Genomic DNA, 13,278 nt, shown 5'->3' with positions numbered 1-13,278 from the left:
ATTCCAGTCTGTCTTGAGATTACCTTTCCAGTCAGTCAATAAATATTTATTAAGGGACTAGGATGACCATGCACTCTACTAAGCAATGTGGATTAAAAAAAAGAAGCAAAAGACGGTCCTTGCACTCAAGGAGCTTTCAATCTCATGGGGGATACAGCAGGCAGACAGATATATATATATATATATATATATATACATATATATATATTATGTTATATATGTAAAGGATAAGTAGGAAATAATTAAAAGGAAGAAAGCAATAGAATTAAGGATTGAGAAAGACTTCCTGTATAATATGAGATTTTTAGATGAGTCTTAAATGAAGCCAGAGAAATCATTAGGCAGATATAAGGACAGAGACTATTCTAAGAACAGGGGAAAGTCAGAGAAAATGCCTGAAGTGGAGACCTGGAGGAGTAAGGATCCCTAACTTTAGATTCAGGAGATCCTGCTCTAGTTTTTACTAACCCAATGTAATCCACAAACTCTGAGCCTCAATTTCCTCATCTGAAAAATGGGGATATTATTCTCATTCCTACCTCATAGGATGGTAATGAGAATGAAATGGAATCATTATATAAAGGAGCTTGTTACCATTAAGCTTTGTATAAATGTCAACAACCCTCAGCACTGTAATACTGCCTTCAAAGTTGATTTTCCATTTGTATCTGAGCAGTAGTTAATGAAAAATGGAACCTTAGGGAACAAAAGGAGAAAGAATGGAATATGATGATGATGATGATGACAAATGAAGAACATGATCTTTATCAGGGCATCTTAAATGCAATGAAATAGAATCCTTCCAGACTTTCAGACAGCTCTACTAGATTCCAGAGAGATTTTAGGAGCCAAATGAACCCAACATCTCCCTTTCTCAGAAATTTTGTAATGCCTGAAGAAAATTTAAAAGTCAAAGAATGAACAAGGAAGACTATTTTCAATATGAAAAATGAACCAGGTTAGTTATCTATTGCCTCATTAGTTCCTTTGAGTACCTCTGTTCCAGCCAGCATTTTCGACAACACCAGTCCCCAGGGTCCCTAAGTATATTGTTCCATTGTGATTTTTCTCTCTAATTTGCAAATAACTCTTAGACTTTCTGACTTTTCACTAGAAAAGAGAGTTATTAAAATTATTAGAGTAGGACACTACTCATAGTGGGGGTAATTCCCTCCACTGACCAACACCAATAGCAATCTGTTTAAAGTTTTGATTAGATAAGTCCAAAGGAGTTGTTTGAAGCACATGGACATTAAATGACTTAGCAAAAAAGTGTGTTGCAGGGAAAAGAGCATAGACCCTAGGGTAAGAAGTTCTGGTTTCAGTTTCCATTCCAAATGTTTACTACCAACATGATCTTGAGAAATTTATTTAATAATAACAACTATTTACAATTATGTAACACTTATAGGGTTGTAAAGTACTTTACCAATATTATTTCATTTGATCCTCATGACCTCAACATATAGGTGCTACTATTATCCCCATTTTACAGATAAGGAAACTGAAGCAACTTTGGGTTAGGTTTGCCCTGGGTCAAATAGCTGGTAAGCATCTATGGCCAGGTTTGAACTCAAGACTTCCTGACTCCATGTCCAGTACTCTGTATACAAAGATATCTAGATTCAGTATCCATAAAAATGAGGAGATTGGGGTGTAACCAAATAGTTAATGCAATTCTTTTCAGTTCTAGATCTATATATAATACATACTTCTACAGTTTGCTCAATGTTACCCACATTGTCAGAAATAATATTTGAACCTGGAAAAAAAGTTAAGAAAGAGCAAAGTAAACAAAATGATGTCAGAAGTGGAACAGAGCAGCAACTCTGAAGAAATATCATGTGGACGATTCTGCTGAGTAGCAGAACCTACTGGATGATGACAGTAGTAAAAATGGGAGATGACCAGTTGGTTTTGATCAAGGATAATGAAAAAGAAGCTGAAGAAGGAGAGAATGGCAGAGCCAGAGCCAATGGTGAGAACAATTCTTAAGCGTATGTCAGAGTTTTAGAACTCTTGTTCCATTGTTTCTTTAGCTAGGTGCTTGTCTTTGATTGAATTTTTCACCAGTTCTTCTCCCTTGGTATCTTCCAGCACATGTTTACTGTTGTACCCAACTTTATATTTCCCATTTCCTTTAATTATCTACTGTGTGGAGACTCTCCCTCTTTCTTGAATTCTCCTACTAGTTACATTAAGTACCTTGAAATTTTGTTATTTTAATTTTAATGCCTCTTTATGACAACAATAAATAGAGTATATGGTTTAAAATAATTCTTGCTGTCTTCATTAAAGTCTTCCAATATTATACCCTTGTAGAATAGAGGTGACCTTGGGATCTCCAAGAATATGCTAGTGAAGCATCAAACACTGGCAGCTTTCTACCAAGATGGAAGTACTTTGGGAATGGGTCCAGCAGCATACTCTATATCTGTGGTCTACTATGGTCTACTACTTGGTGAATCATCCTTACTCATTACCTTAGTGGCCACAAGAGGTTATAGTTATTCATTTGTTTATTTGTTTCCACGGCTGACTCAGGAAGGTGGTTGGCCAAAGCACATAGAAGGGTTTTTGCTTTTATATTTGTAGTGGAAGGTCACACACCAACAAAACTAAGGATCCTTGAAGATAGTCTTGTACAGTGCAAAGAACTCTACCTATAGAGTCAGAGAAGTTGGGTTTGAAATCCACCTCTGAAGCTAATGAATATACTCAAATTTGACAATGGTCAAGGACCTTAAACATCCTAGGTCTGTTTCTTCATCTATAAAATGAAATGAGTGCTGGGTTTGATGATAGCAAAGGCCCCTTAGAGTTCTATAGCTATGCACCTAGAAGTATTAGAATGTTGTAAAATTAAAGGGTAAGAAAGGTTCTTAGGGGTGACATAGTCAAAAACCTTCATTTCACACATGAGGGAACTGAAACAAGAGAAGGGAAAGGATTTGCCAAAAGTTTATGAGGCAAACCTGGAATAAGATTTTACTTCTGATGCTGAATTCCAGAGTATAGTGATATTATATCAGTGGAGGGGGGAAGCTCCCCATTCTGTGCTTTAAGAAAAACATCCTCTGTCATAGTAAATAGCTTTGTGCTCCCTGCAAAATGTTTTCATTTGGGAAAAATTTAGGAATTGCTTTGAATAACAACGTATCTTTCAATTCGCTTTCATCATATTCTCCTCAGTGCTGAAGGAAACCATTTTAAAGATGCATGTCATCAATCAGTATAATGGATGGTTATACTAGTACTAATAGCTTTGGTAAAAATTACCCCAGAAAGTATCTGACAAAGTAATGTGAGTATGGGGGTGTGAAATCACCACCCAAACTATCCTTGGAGGCTTTAAGATGAATGGAGTCATTGTATATAGATGAAAGGGCTCCTCTCTTTTTTTTCTCCTCTTTTCCCAAACCTTAACCTTTTTATGTAGGCTTAAATAGGTTATAATGGACACTCAGGAAAGTAGTGGTGGGAACAGGAAAAGGGGAAAGTGGAGGATAAGCTGAGATATGGATGTTGGTAAAATAAAAGGGAAATGGCACTGAAGAGTATGTGGATCCCTTGAAAAAATTGCCTGGACAAAAGAAGGTTTAGGAGGACATTAAAACTCTTTTCAAGTATTTGAAAAGCTATCATATAAGGAAGAACTAGACATTCTGCTTTTATGAAAGATCAAAACAACTTTTGTATGAATAAATGGAAGGAGAGGGAAGAACACACGGGTCTCAATTTCTCAGCACTAAGTGCTTTCCAAAAATATAATGAATTGTTTTCAGAGATAGTGAGCACCATATCAATAAAGGTTTTCAAAATTAAATCTGGATGATTACTAGTTTGAGAAGTTTTAGGTGAGATTAAAGCTTTAGTAAAGGTTGGATTTGATGTAACCTGAAGCCTATTTGTTCTATAGGATTGTATAAATCTAAATCTGTGATAGAAAATAAAGGGGGATGGTTGGGAAAACCAAATATAATTTATTTATATTTTTGAATATCTGTTATTATTAATATCTTTTACCTGTTCCAGAAAAGTCTTATTATAATGCTTTATTGTGACATGAATGTGTCCCAAGATTCTGGGTGCCCAGTTAGAAAATAACAAATCCTGATTGGTCCTACTGAGCTGGAAAAACTTTGGGAAGTATTATCTTATAATATATTGTTTGGGCATTGTCTGAGGACCAGCCTAGCTAAATTCATAGGCCCTAATCATTACAGCAAATCCCAAAGATATTCTACTAAATCTACATTATTTATCAGAAAGGAGAATAGCCACATGGATGATATCACAGGTCACTGAATTATTTAAATGAAGAATAAAATAATTTATTTTGCCTATTATGTGCTAAAAATTATGATAAGTATTGGGATTACAAATATAGAAAGCAATGAGATAGGTCCTACTCTCAAGGAACTTACACTAATTGAGTGAAACAGCCATATACAAGAGTTCAGCTAAAGGCAGAATAGAAAGAAAAGAAGAGAAATTGCCCCAAATACAGAAAAGAAAAGGGAAAATGAGTTTCTAAATGATGAACAACTGTAGATAAAGATGTCTATCTTAGAGAACATGAAAACAAAAGAAAAGAATATGAGGAGGTGGAGACAGAATTGAAAGAACTATAAAGGTTCCACCCAATATATATATTTAAAACTTTCTTAAGAGAAGCCAGTGAGGATGATGAATATACCAAACACTGTAGATGACAGCTGAAGATAAGTGAGAAGAATGGATTCTTTATTGTACTCCTTTTCTGGAGTAATAACATGACAGAAAGCAGACTTTCTCTGAGAGGCAGAGATAAGATATCAACAGTATAACTGACTAAAGAAAAAATAAACTTTGCAATAAACCCTTCAGACAGCTTTCTTTGCAACAGTAAGTGTGACTACCATTAATGCTAAGAGAATCAAGAAGCATAATTCAGTTTTTCTGCCATTCATAGTAATGGAGCTATTTTTTTAATCTCTCCAAAGGAGATTAAAGCTAAGGGTGCCTTCCTTATGTTAAATTAAAACACTCGTGCAGGAGCATATTCCATTTACAACCTATCTCCAAACTATCACAACAACCTTATTATATATTACTCTTCTTCGTTCATTCTTGAGTATAGTTAAATTGGCTTTCTTGTTCTTCATTTAAGATACCATCTCCCATCTCTCTACCTTTACATAGACTGTCCCTCATCCCCTATTCATGTCTGGAATGCTCTCCCTCCTCATGTCTAATTCATAGGATTCCTGTTTTTCTTTAAGCTCAGCTCAAGTTCCACCTTCAATGTGAAGACTTTTCTGAAGCCCCTCTTTGCTAATAATGGTCACATATGGTCACCATTGATTATCTTGTATTACCAACACAAAAGAGCTGCTTTAAATGTTTTTGAACATATATGTCCTTTTACTTTTTTTATCTCTTGGGGACAAAGGACCTAAGTAATAATATTTGTGTCAAAGGACCCAGCTCTGTGTGTGTGTGCATGTGCAAATTTTATAACCTTTTTATGCCTTTTGGCATAAATACAAATTGCTCTCCAGAAAAGTTGAATCAGTTCACAAATCAACACTGAATTAATATTTCAATTTTCCCTTAATCCCTCCAACTATTGTCATTTTTCTTTTCTGTCATAATAGCCAATCTTGTGTATAGTTGTGGGATGGTAACTTAGAGTTGTTTTAATTTGCATTACTCTAATTAATCGTAATTTAAAACATTTTTCACATGACAATGGGTAGCTTTAATTACTTTCCCCCCCTAAGAACTGCCTGTTCATATCTTTTGATCATTTATCAGTTGGAGTATGACTTGTATTCTTTTTTTTTTTGAGAGGCATTACATGTTTAATAGCAGCATTGTACTTAAAAAAAACAAACAAGTCTGGAAGCAACATTGAACAACAGGGAAATGGTTATTAAAATATAGATGGGCATTTATGAAGACAAAGAAATTATGAAATAATACAAAATGAAAAAGCAGAATAAGAAAACAAAATACCCATGAATTATTACTATAAAACAGGAAAAGTGATTTAGAATGGATAAAATATCTTGGCAGAGGTTTATATTTTGTATTGAAATTAATAATTCAATTATAAATCACAAATAGGCAAATTTAATTACTGAACATTATACTGATATTAAACATTTAGTTTTAAATTAATCACAATCTAAAACAATTAAGAGAGAACTAGACAAAGGTCTTCAAAATGTTGGATGGGATTTTTTGAGAGGATTTTTGGGAAGACAGGGACAAGAGTATGACTTGTATTCTTAAGCATTTGACTCATTTCTCTATGTATGTGAGAAATTAAACCTTTATTAGGAAGACTTGTAATTTTTTTCACTATCTTGATTACTGTATATTACTTTCCATTGTTTTCCCCTTGTTTATCCTGTTCTCTCTCTTTTCTTTCTGTCCATCCTCAAAAGTGTTTTGCTTCTGACCACTATTTCTCCCAATTTGCTCTCTCTTCTCTCAGTCACATCAACTTGTCTTTTCCCTTTTCTCTTCTACTTTCCTGTAGGGTAAAAGAGATTTCTATACCCAACATATATAGTTCTTCCCTTTTTGAACCAATTATGAAGAGAGTAAGATTCAAGTGTTCCTCTCCATACCTCACCCAATTCCCCTTTTGCTATAAAAGCTGTTTTGTGCCTCTTTTATGTGTGATAACATATCCCGTTATATTTCTTCCTTCTCCCTTCTCTTAATGCATTCCTCTTTCTCATCCCTTAATTTTATTTTTTTAGATATCATACCATCATATTAATTACAAACTTTTGCTCTCTGTTTATATATATTCCTATTTTCTCTAATAATAATAAAGTTTTAGGAGTTACAAATGTCATCTTTCATTGGAGAGATATAAATAGTTTGACCTAGTTAAATCTCTTATGAAATCTCTTTCCTAATTAACATTTTATGCCTCTTTTGAGTCCTGTATTTTGTGACAGAGGCTGGCACATAGGAAAAGTGCTGGGATGAAGAGTGTGTGGAACTGATCACCTCAATGGGGGAAGGGCCCCAGGAGATTGGAATATTGAGGAGAAGAGAAGACTGTCTGGTAGAGGAGTTGGTCTCTCAAGCCGAAGAGAGAAGGTTGAAAAAGACTTTCTCTTGAGGGTTACTCAATTTTTCCTGTCTGTGACTGTAAATCTTCCCCCCCCAACATTTCCCACTTGAAAAGACTATTGAAGAGGAAACCTGCAAAAGACATTTTAAATCTCTTTCTGACTTTACTTCAGCTCCTGTTGCCCTGAGTCTGAACTGTGGTGAAGGAGCCAAACCCAGGGTGAGTCAACCTGACTTTCTCTCAGGGGACTCAGACTGCCAAGGCTTGAGTTCCCCCCAAACTCAAGGAGGGAGGGGAAAGGGTTTAGATAGAGACAGGGACCCCATTTCCCCACTTTCCTCTCCCATTCTTTTCCTGCTAGTTATTCCTTTGTACTACCCTGATTGAGTTGACATTAAAATAGTTATCTTTTCCCTAAGCTGTGAATCAAGTGAGAGTGAACAGATCAAGGGGAGACCCTGTGTTCTCAAGTGGTGGAGAGGGGACAAGAAGAACAGAAGAATCTGGGAGAGCAGCCTTAGCTAAGGAGGATGGCAGAAGGGGGAAAAATCTTCAAACCCCCTCTCCTCTCTCTGAGCCAAACTTAAACATCAGCTGTCTCCCATTGAACCCTGCTTTGAGAAGGGAGGTCTCCACTCTTCTCCTCTCTCTCTATTCTGAAAGATGGAACCCCTCAATTTCGATTTGAAATTAAATTTTTCTATTTGCCACAAGTCTTTTCATCAGGAATGCTTGAAAGTCCAATATTTCATCATATGCTCAATTTTTCTACTGAAAAATTACACTTAGTCTTTTTTGATAAGTGATTCTTGATTATACTTCCAGCTCATTTGCCTTCCAGAACATCACACTTCAAACCATCTATTCTTTTAATGTACAAACTGTTGAATCTTGTATTATCTTTTTGGCTGCTTATAGTATTTTCTCCTTGACCTGCATGTTCTGGAATTCAGCTATAATATTTCTGGCAGTTTTAATTTTGATATCTCTTCCAGGAGGTGATTGTGAGGTTCTTTAAATTTCCATTTTACCCTCTGGTTCTATAATATCAGGGCAGTTTTCTTTGATAATTACTTGAAAGGTGAGATCTAGACTATTTTTATTTTTAATCAAGCATTTAGTTTGTCAGTTCATTCTTAGATTATTTTTATTGGATCCATTTTCCAGGTCAGTTGTTTTTCTAATGAGATATTTCATATAGTCTTTTATGTTTTTATTCATTTGGTTCTCTTTGAATGCTTCCTGATGTCTCATGGAGTCATTAGCTTCCATTTACCCAATTCTAATTTTTATGGAATTATTTTCTTCAGTAAGCATTTCTATCTCTTTTTCCATTTTGTCAATCCTACCTTTTCAGGAATTCCCTTCAGTGTATTTTTGTTCATCTTTTATCAATTTGCCTATTCTATTTTCTTAGGTATTATTTCCTTCAATATTTTTTCCTGCATTATTTTTCTTTTCCCAATTTTTCTTCTACCTCTTTAATTTGATTTTTAAATTTCTCTTTGAGCTCCTCCATTAATTCTTTTTTTTTAACTTAAGATCAATTTATATTTTTCTTGGAGGCTTTGAATACAGCATTAACTTTGTTGTCTTCTTCTGAGTTTGAGTTTTGGTCTTCCCTGTCACCAAAATATCATTCCATGTTGAGTTTCTTTTTGTTGTTGTTATTTGCTCATTTTTCAGTCTTTTACAAGTAGACTTTGTTGCTATGGTAAAGGTAGCACTGTTCTGACTTTAGGTTCTTTGCATGGCTACTTTCAGAGCTAGCTCTATGGATCTATAAGGTTTCAATTCTTCCAAGAAGATATCATATAATAAGTGTGTTTACTACTCTTCTGGCTTGTGCTATGGTCCATAAGGGACTGCAAACACTTTTTTTCTACCCTGGACCTATAAACAAGGTCCCCTGCTTCCCTCTGTCTATGTTCCTCACCTTGAGAATGCTACTTGAACTGTAACCTGGATCCATATATGAGTAATGAAACAGAATACTGTACCATAAGCCAGCAAAGTGATCCCTCTAATCTCCTTTTAACTAATTATCTGAACCCTTTAACTTATGTGGGCTGAGAGTTAGTTACAAAATCTTAAGGAAGTGATTAAACCTCTCTAGGAGTTACTATTTACCTCTGTAAGATGGAGATAATGTCATCCCTTCCCACCCCCCTAATCTTCATGGATCACGCAAGTTTACATATTTGAAAGTACTTTAAAAATTGCAAAGACTTTCTATAATTACATAAATCATTAATCATGGTTTCATAGAATCTTGGGGCAGGTATATGATAGAAACAGTTTGCTCTAGTCTGGTAAATAAAGTATTAGTTTTAGAACCAGGTGGTACCAGGGTTTAAATATGTCTCTCATACTTGCTATCTGCAATCATATCACACTAACTGTACACATCACTTTAACATTTCATGCTTCAAGAAACTTTCTAGGACCTATCTACTTAGTCATAGATATATTTACCCTGTTTTCAATTAAAGCAACCATTTGATTTAGTGGAAGAAACACTACTTTGGAGAAAAGTTTAGATGCTGGCTCTGTCATGTATATGCCAGTCCCGTACTCAATAAAGTCCAGTGACTCCTTATTACCTCCAAGATTGAATAGAAATACAGAATACTCTATTTGGCATTCAAAATCCTTCATAACTTAATCTAACCTAACCTCCTCCTACCTTTCCAGTCTACTTATTCCTTACTCTATAACACATTTTCTTTGGCCTAGTAATACTGGTCTTCTGGCTATTGCCCAACAAAATACTGCATCCTCCATTTTCACATATTTCCTTTGGCTGTCTCTCATGCCTAGAACATTCTCCATCCTCTACTTTACCTACTAACTTCCCTGTCTTCTTTTAAGTCTCAATTGAAATTCTGTCTTTTACTCAAAGTCTGTTTAAACTTAAATGCCATTCTTCAATTAATTTTCTCCTATATATCCTGTATTTAGCTTGTTTTTATATATTTGTTTGCATATTTTCTCACCCAGTTGATTCTTAGCTTTGTGAAGATAGTGACTATCTTTTTCTTCTTTTAGTGTCCTCAGAGTGTTGAAGGGTATTCCTTACATATAGTAGGAGTTTAATATATGCTATTAATTTATTGATTGATTACTACCTGAATAATCTTGGGTAAGTAACTTCATTTCTTTGTCACAGGTTTGTGGTAGAGGCATGGAGAGAGAGGGGATTTGTAAGCCAAGATGCAAGAACCAAGCCTGGGGACCTGACCTGCCTGTCAACAAAGAAGAAGGTTCCAAAATGGAATGTTCCCAGGAGTTGGCAGTTGAGGCTAGCTGATGATTCTTGTGGGGCTGACTTGGTTTTGAGAGCTCTCTGACCAAGAGATAAACCTCTCTTCTCTCTGAGATTTGACTGACCAAGAGTTGGAGGAAAACCAAACTGAAGGAGAGACTTTTCTTGGTGGCTTTGTGAAGAAGAAAGAAGATTTTAACTGTTGTCCTCCATCTCTGTCTCTCAGTCACAGTTTGTAACCAAAACTGATTACTTCCATAACCTTTCTAAATTCTCCTTATACTTTAAGGAAACCCTCATCCCTCTTACCTCAATTTTCCATCCTGTTATCACAATAAACCCCTTACCTGAGAAAGAAAACTAGAGTATTTTATAGTTCACTCAGGGGGGAGGGAAGAAGTCAAAGGCTTCAAGAAGAACTGGGAATTGAGGGAAGTAGGGAGAAGAGGTTGAGGGAGGAAGGGAGAGAGGGTAGGAGGAGATTAGGAAATAGATTGATCCATCAGCCATCATTTCAGGTAAGACATTCAGGTGGGATTTGCAAAGTCCATGTCCCTTCTTTGATTTACAGTTGGCCAGCTAGTCAATTTTTCCTCAGATCTAGTTTTTCTCTAAGAATTTCCTTTGTTCATGGGGGCTGAACAGTTCTGATATCAGAAACTTGACATCTTCGAAGTCCGGATCAAAGATCCTGAATGTTCTCTTCAGCTCCTTTTGGGACTTAAAAGGATTGTGTACAAATTTTGGGAAATGACGCTTTATGAACTCCAGTTCCTGTGTGAAGAATTGTCTATGGGCTTTTGAATGAATCACACCAGAATTAGTAGTCAGCTTGGTGACTTCCTTCAATGGACAGATTTTCTCAGGGGCATTACCAGCCTGGTTTTCATTTTCATTGCCATTTTGATTTTCCTGAGGTACATTCTCAGTTTGCCCATTGTCCTTGCCCATAACTAGATCTAAACTTTTTTCCTTGATCAGTTGTTCAAACACAGCCTTAATCATCTTGACTAAGTTGTTGTCAATGCCCATAATCTTCTCTGCTTTAAGGGGTACTACAAATCTGAATACTTTCTTCACTTGGGTTAGAGTCTGCAACACAGCCATAAAGAGTACATACACTTGTTCCAGGACTTGCCAGAGTACTAGTTCATGTTGAAATGGCATTTGTAAAACAGTCAGTGTAATGTTGGTAACATAATCCACAGTTTCCAATAACATTTGGGTTATCCTGCTATATAGAATATGATATACCCAAAAGCAAGCAATTGCTGCCATAATCACAATCCCCAAAACCACTTGTCTGAACATAGTTACTTTCTTTCTTTCCTGCCTTAAAAGGATGGGGTTCGAGTCAAACTAGAGGTGCCAATTGAAATAGAAATGTTAATCTGTGGAAACTATTTCTAGTTCAAATAGAAAAGGTGATGTGTTGTGACGCTATTACTGGTTGCAAAGACTGAATGCTCTGTCTTACTAGAGAGTACTGCTGCTAAGTATGGGGACACACCTGATGGTACTTAGTTACAATGGAGATAAATGAGAAATGCTGCTAGAGTTACTACAGAGAGACACTGAGAGATACTGTTACAGGGATGCTGCTACAGGGGAATGATCTGGGGTTTGCCTGATGACTAGGAGATCAATCTATTAATGTTAATTCAATCAGGTAATACAAAAGGAATAATGGGCAGGGAAGAAATGGGGAAAGGAAAGTGGGGAAAGAGGGTCCCTGTCTCTAAACCCTTTTTCTCCCTCCTCAAGTTTGGGGGGAATTCAGGCCTTGGCAGCCTGAGCCCCCTGAAAGTCAGGTGGACTCACCCCTGGACAACAGGAACTGAGGTAAAGTCTGCTCAGGTTTCTCTTCAAAAAGTTCCTTCAATTGGAAAGTGTTGGGGGGAAAGATTTCCAGTCACCAGCAGGAAAAGTGGGTAACCCTCAGGAGAAAGTCTTTTCCACCTTTTCTCTTTGATGTCTCAAGACTGAGAGATCCTCACTGCTCTCCCAGCCAGAGTCTTCTCTTCTCAGGAAATTCACTCCTGGGGCCCCTCCCCCATTGAGGTGATAAATTTCACATACTCTTCAGTCTGGCACTTTTTCTCTAGTGCTAGCCTATCACAGGACCTATCACAAGACCTAATTGAGCAATGAAGTGATATGATCAGATTTCTGCTTTAAAAATATTGGAGAAGGAAAAGACTGGAAGCAGAGAAACTAATTAGGGCTATCTTGCCACAGCTTAGGGGAGAGATGATAAAGTCCTATACTAGGAAGGGGTAGGGAGGGACTATATGAGTGAAAAGCAAGGAACAGATGGAAGGGGTGTTATAGAAGTAGAAATGGAAACAATTTGTTTGGATTTGGTGGATGGTAGGAGGAGATAAGGATGGGGAAGGGTGAAGGCTAATTACAACATGGCAAAGCTGAGTTGAAGGATTTCAAGCTCTCCATAAAAAGAGGGAATTTTGGAGAGTGAAGTAAGTGTTTGGTTTTTTTTTGTTTGTTTGTTTGTTTCTGTAGTGTTTAGAGGAATTTAATGAGTTCCACATTGAGCACATTGTCCCTTGGGTTAAAACAAGTCATTAATAGATAGATTTCAACTTAGAATTAAGCCTGCAGTGGAATAGCTCTATCCTTGCCTCTGGATTGATTAAAAAATTTTAGCAGAACCTCAGAGGTAGGCATAGAAGGTATGCTTCTCAAATTTGTAAATAATGTGAAGATTAGAAGGCCATAACATAACAGGAAAAAGAGGTTGATTCCATAAAGATTCTAATGGGAGACAAACTTGATCTGAATCTAATAATATTAAAATTAATTTGAGTTCTAACAAGATGAAGCTAGGAGCAAGCGATGGAAGCTGAAAAGAAGCAGATTTAGGATGTACCTACATGAGAATAAAAACATCCTAACAATAAAACTAACTAAAAGAAAT

General features: G+C 36.2%; 1 protein-coding gene and 1 long non-coding RNA gene across 4 annotated transcripts in view; one reads left to right on the top strand and one right to left on the bottom strand.

Moving 5' to 3' along the window:
- The window catches only part of LOC103104397 (putative leucine-rich repeat-containing protein DDB_G0290503), a 115,911-nt gene extending 103,531 nt beyond the window's left edge, over nt 1-12,380 (bottom strand). For both annotated transcript variants that reach the window (XR_008915600.1, XM_056813820.1), the window contains exon 1: nt 12,165-12,380. The gene's annotated coding sequence lies outside the window, so the exon portion shown is untranslated. The remainder of the gene's footprint in view (nt 1-12,164) is intronic.
- Nucleotides 12,381-12,578: 198 nt separating this feature from the next.
- Nucleotides 12,579-13,278, top strand: part of LOC103104513 (uncharacterized) — a 51,959-nt gene continuing 51,259 nt past the window's right edge. For both annotated transcript variants that reach the window (XR_008915599.1, XR_008915598.1), the window contains exon 1: nt 12,579-12,820. This is a non-coding gene — a long non-coding RNA (uncharacterized LOC103104513). The remainder of the gene's footprint in view (nt 12,821-13,278) is intronic.

The sequence above is a fragment of the Monodelphis domestica genome, chromosome 1 (genome assembly GCF_027887165.1).
Source record: "Monodelphis domestica isolate mMonDom1 chromosome 1, mMonDom1.pri, whole genome shotgun sequence".
NCBI classification, from domain to species: domain Eukaryota; kingdom Metazoa; phylum Chordata; class Mammalia; order Didelphimorphia; family Didelphidae; genus Monodelphis; species Monodelphis domestica.
This window is presented reverse-complemented; position numbering and strand designations above follow the sequence as displayed.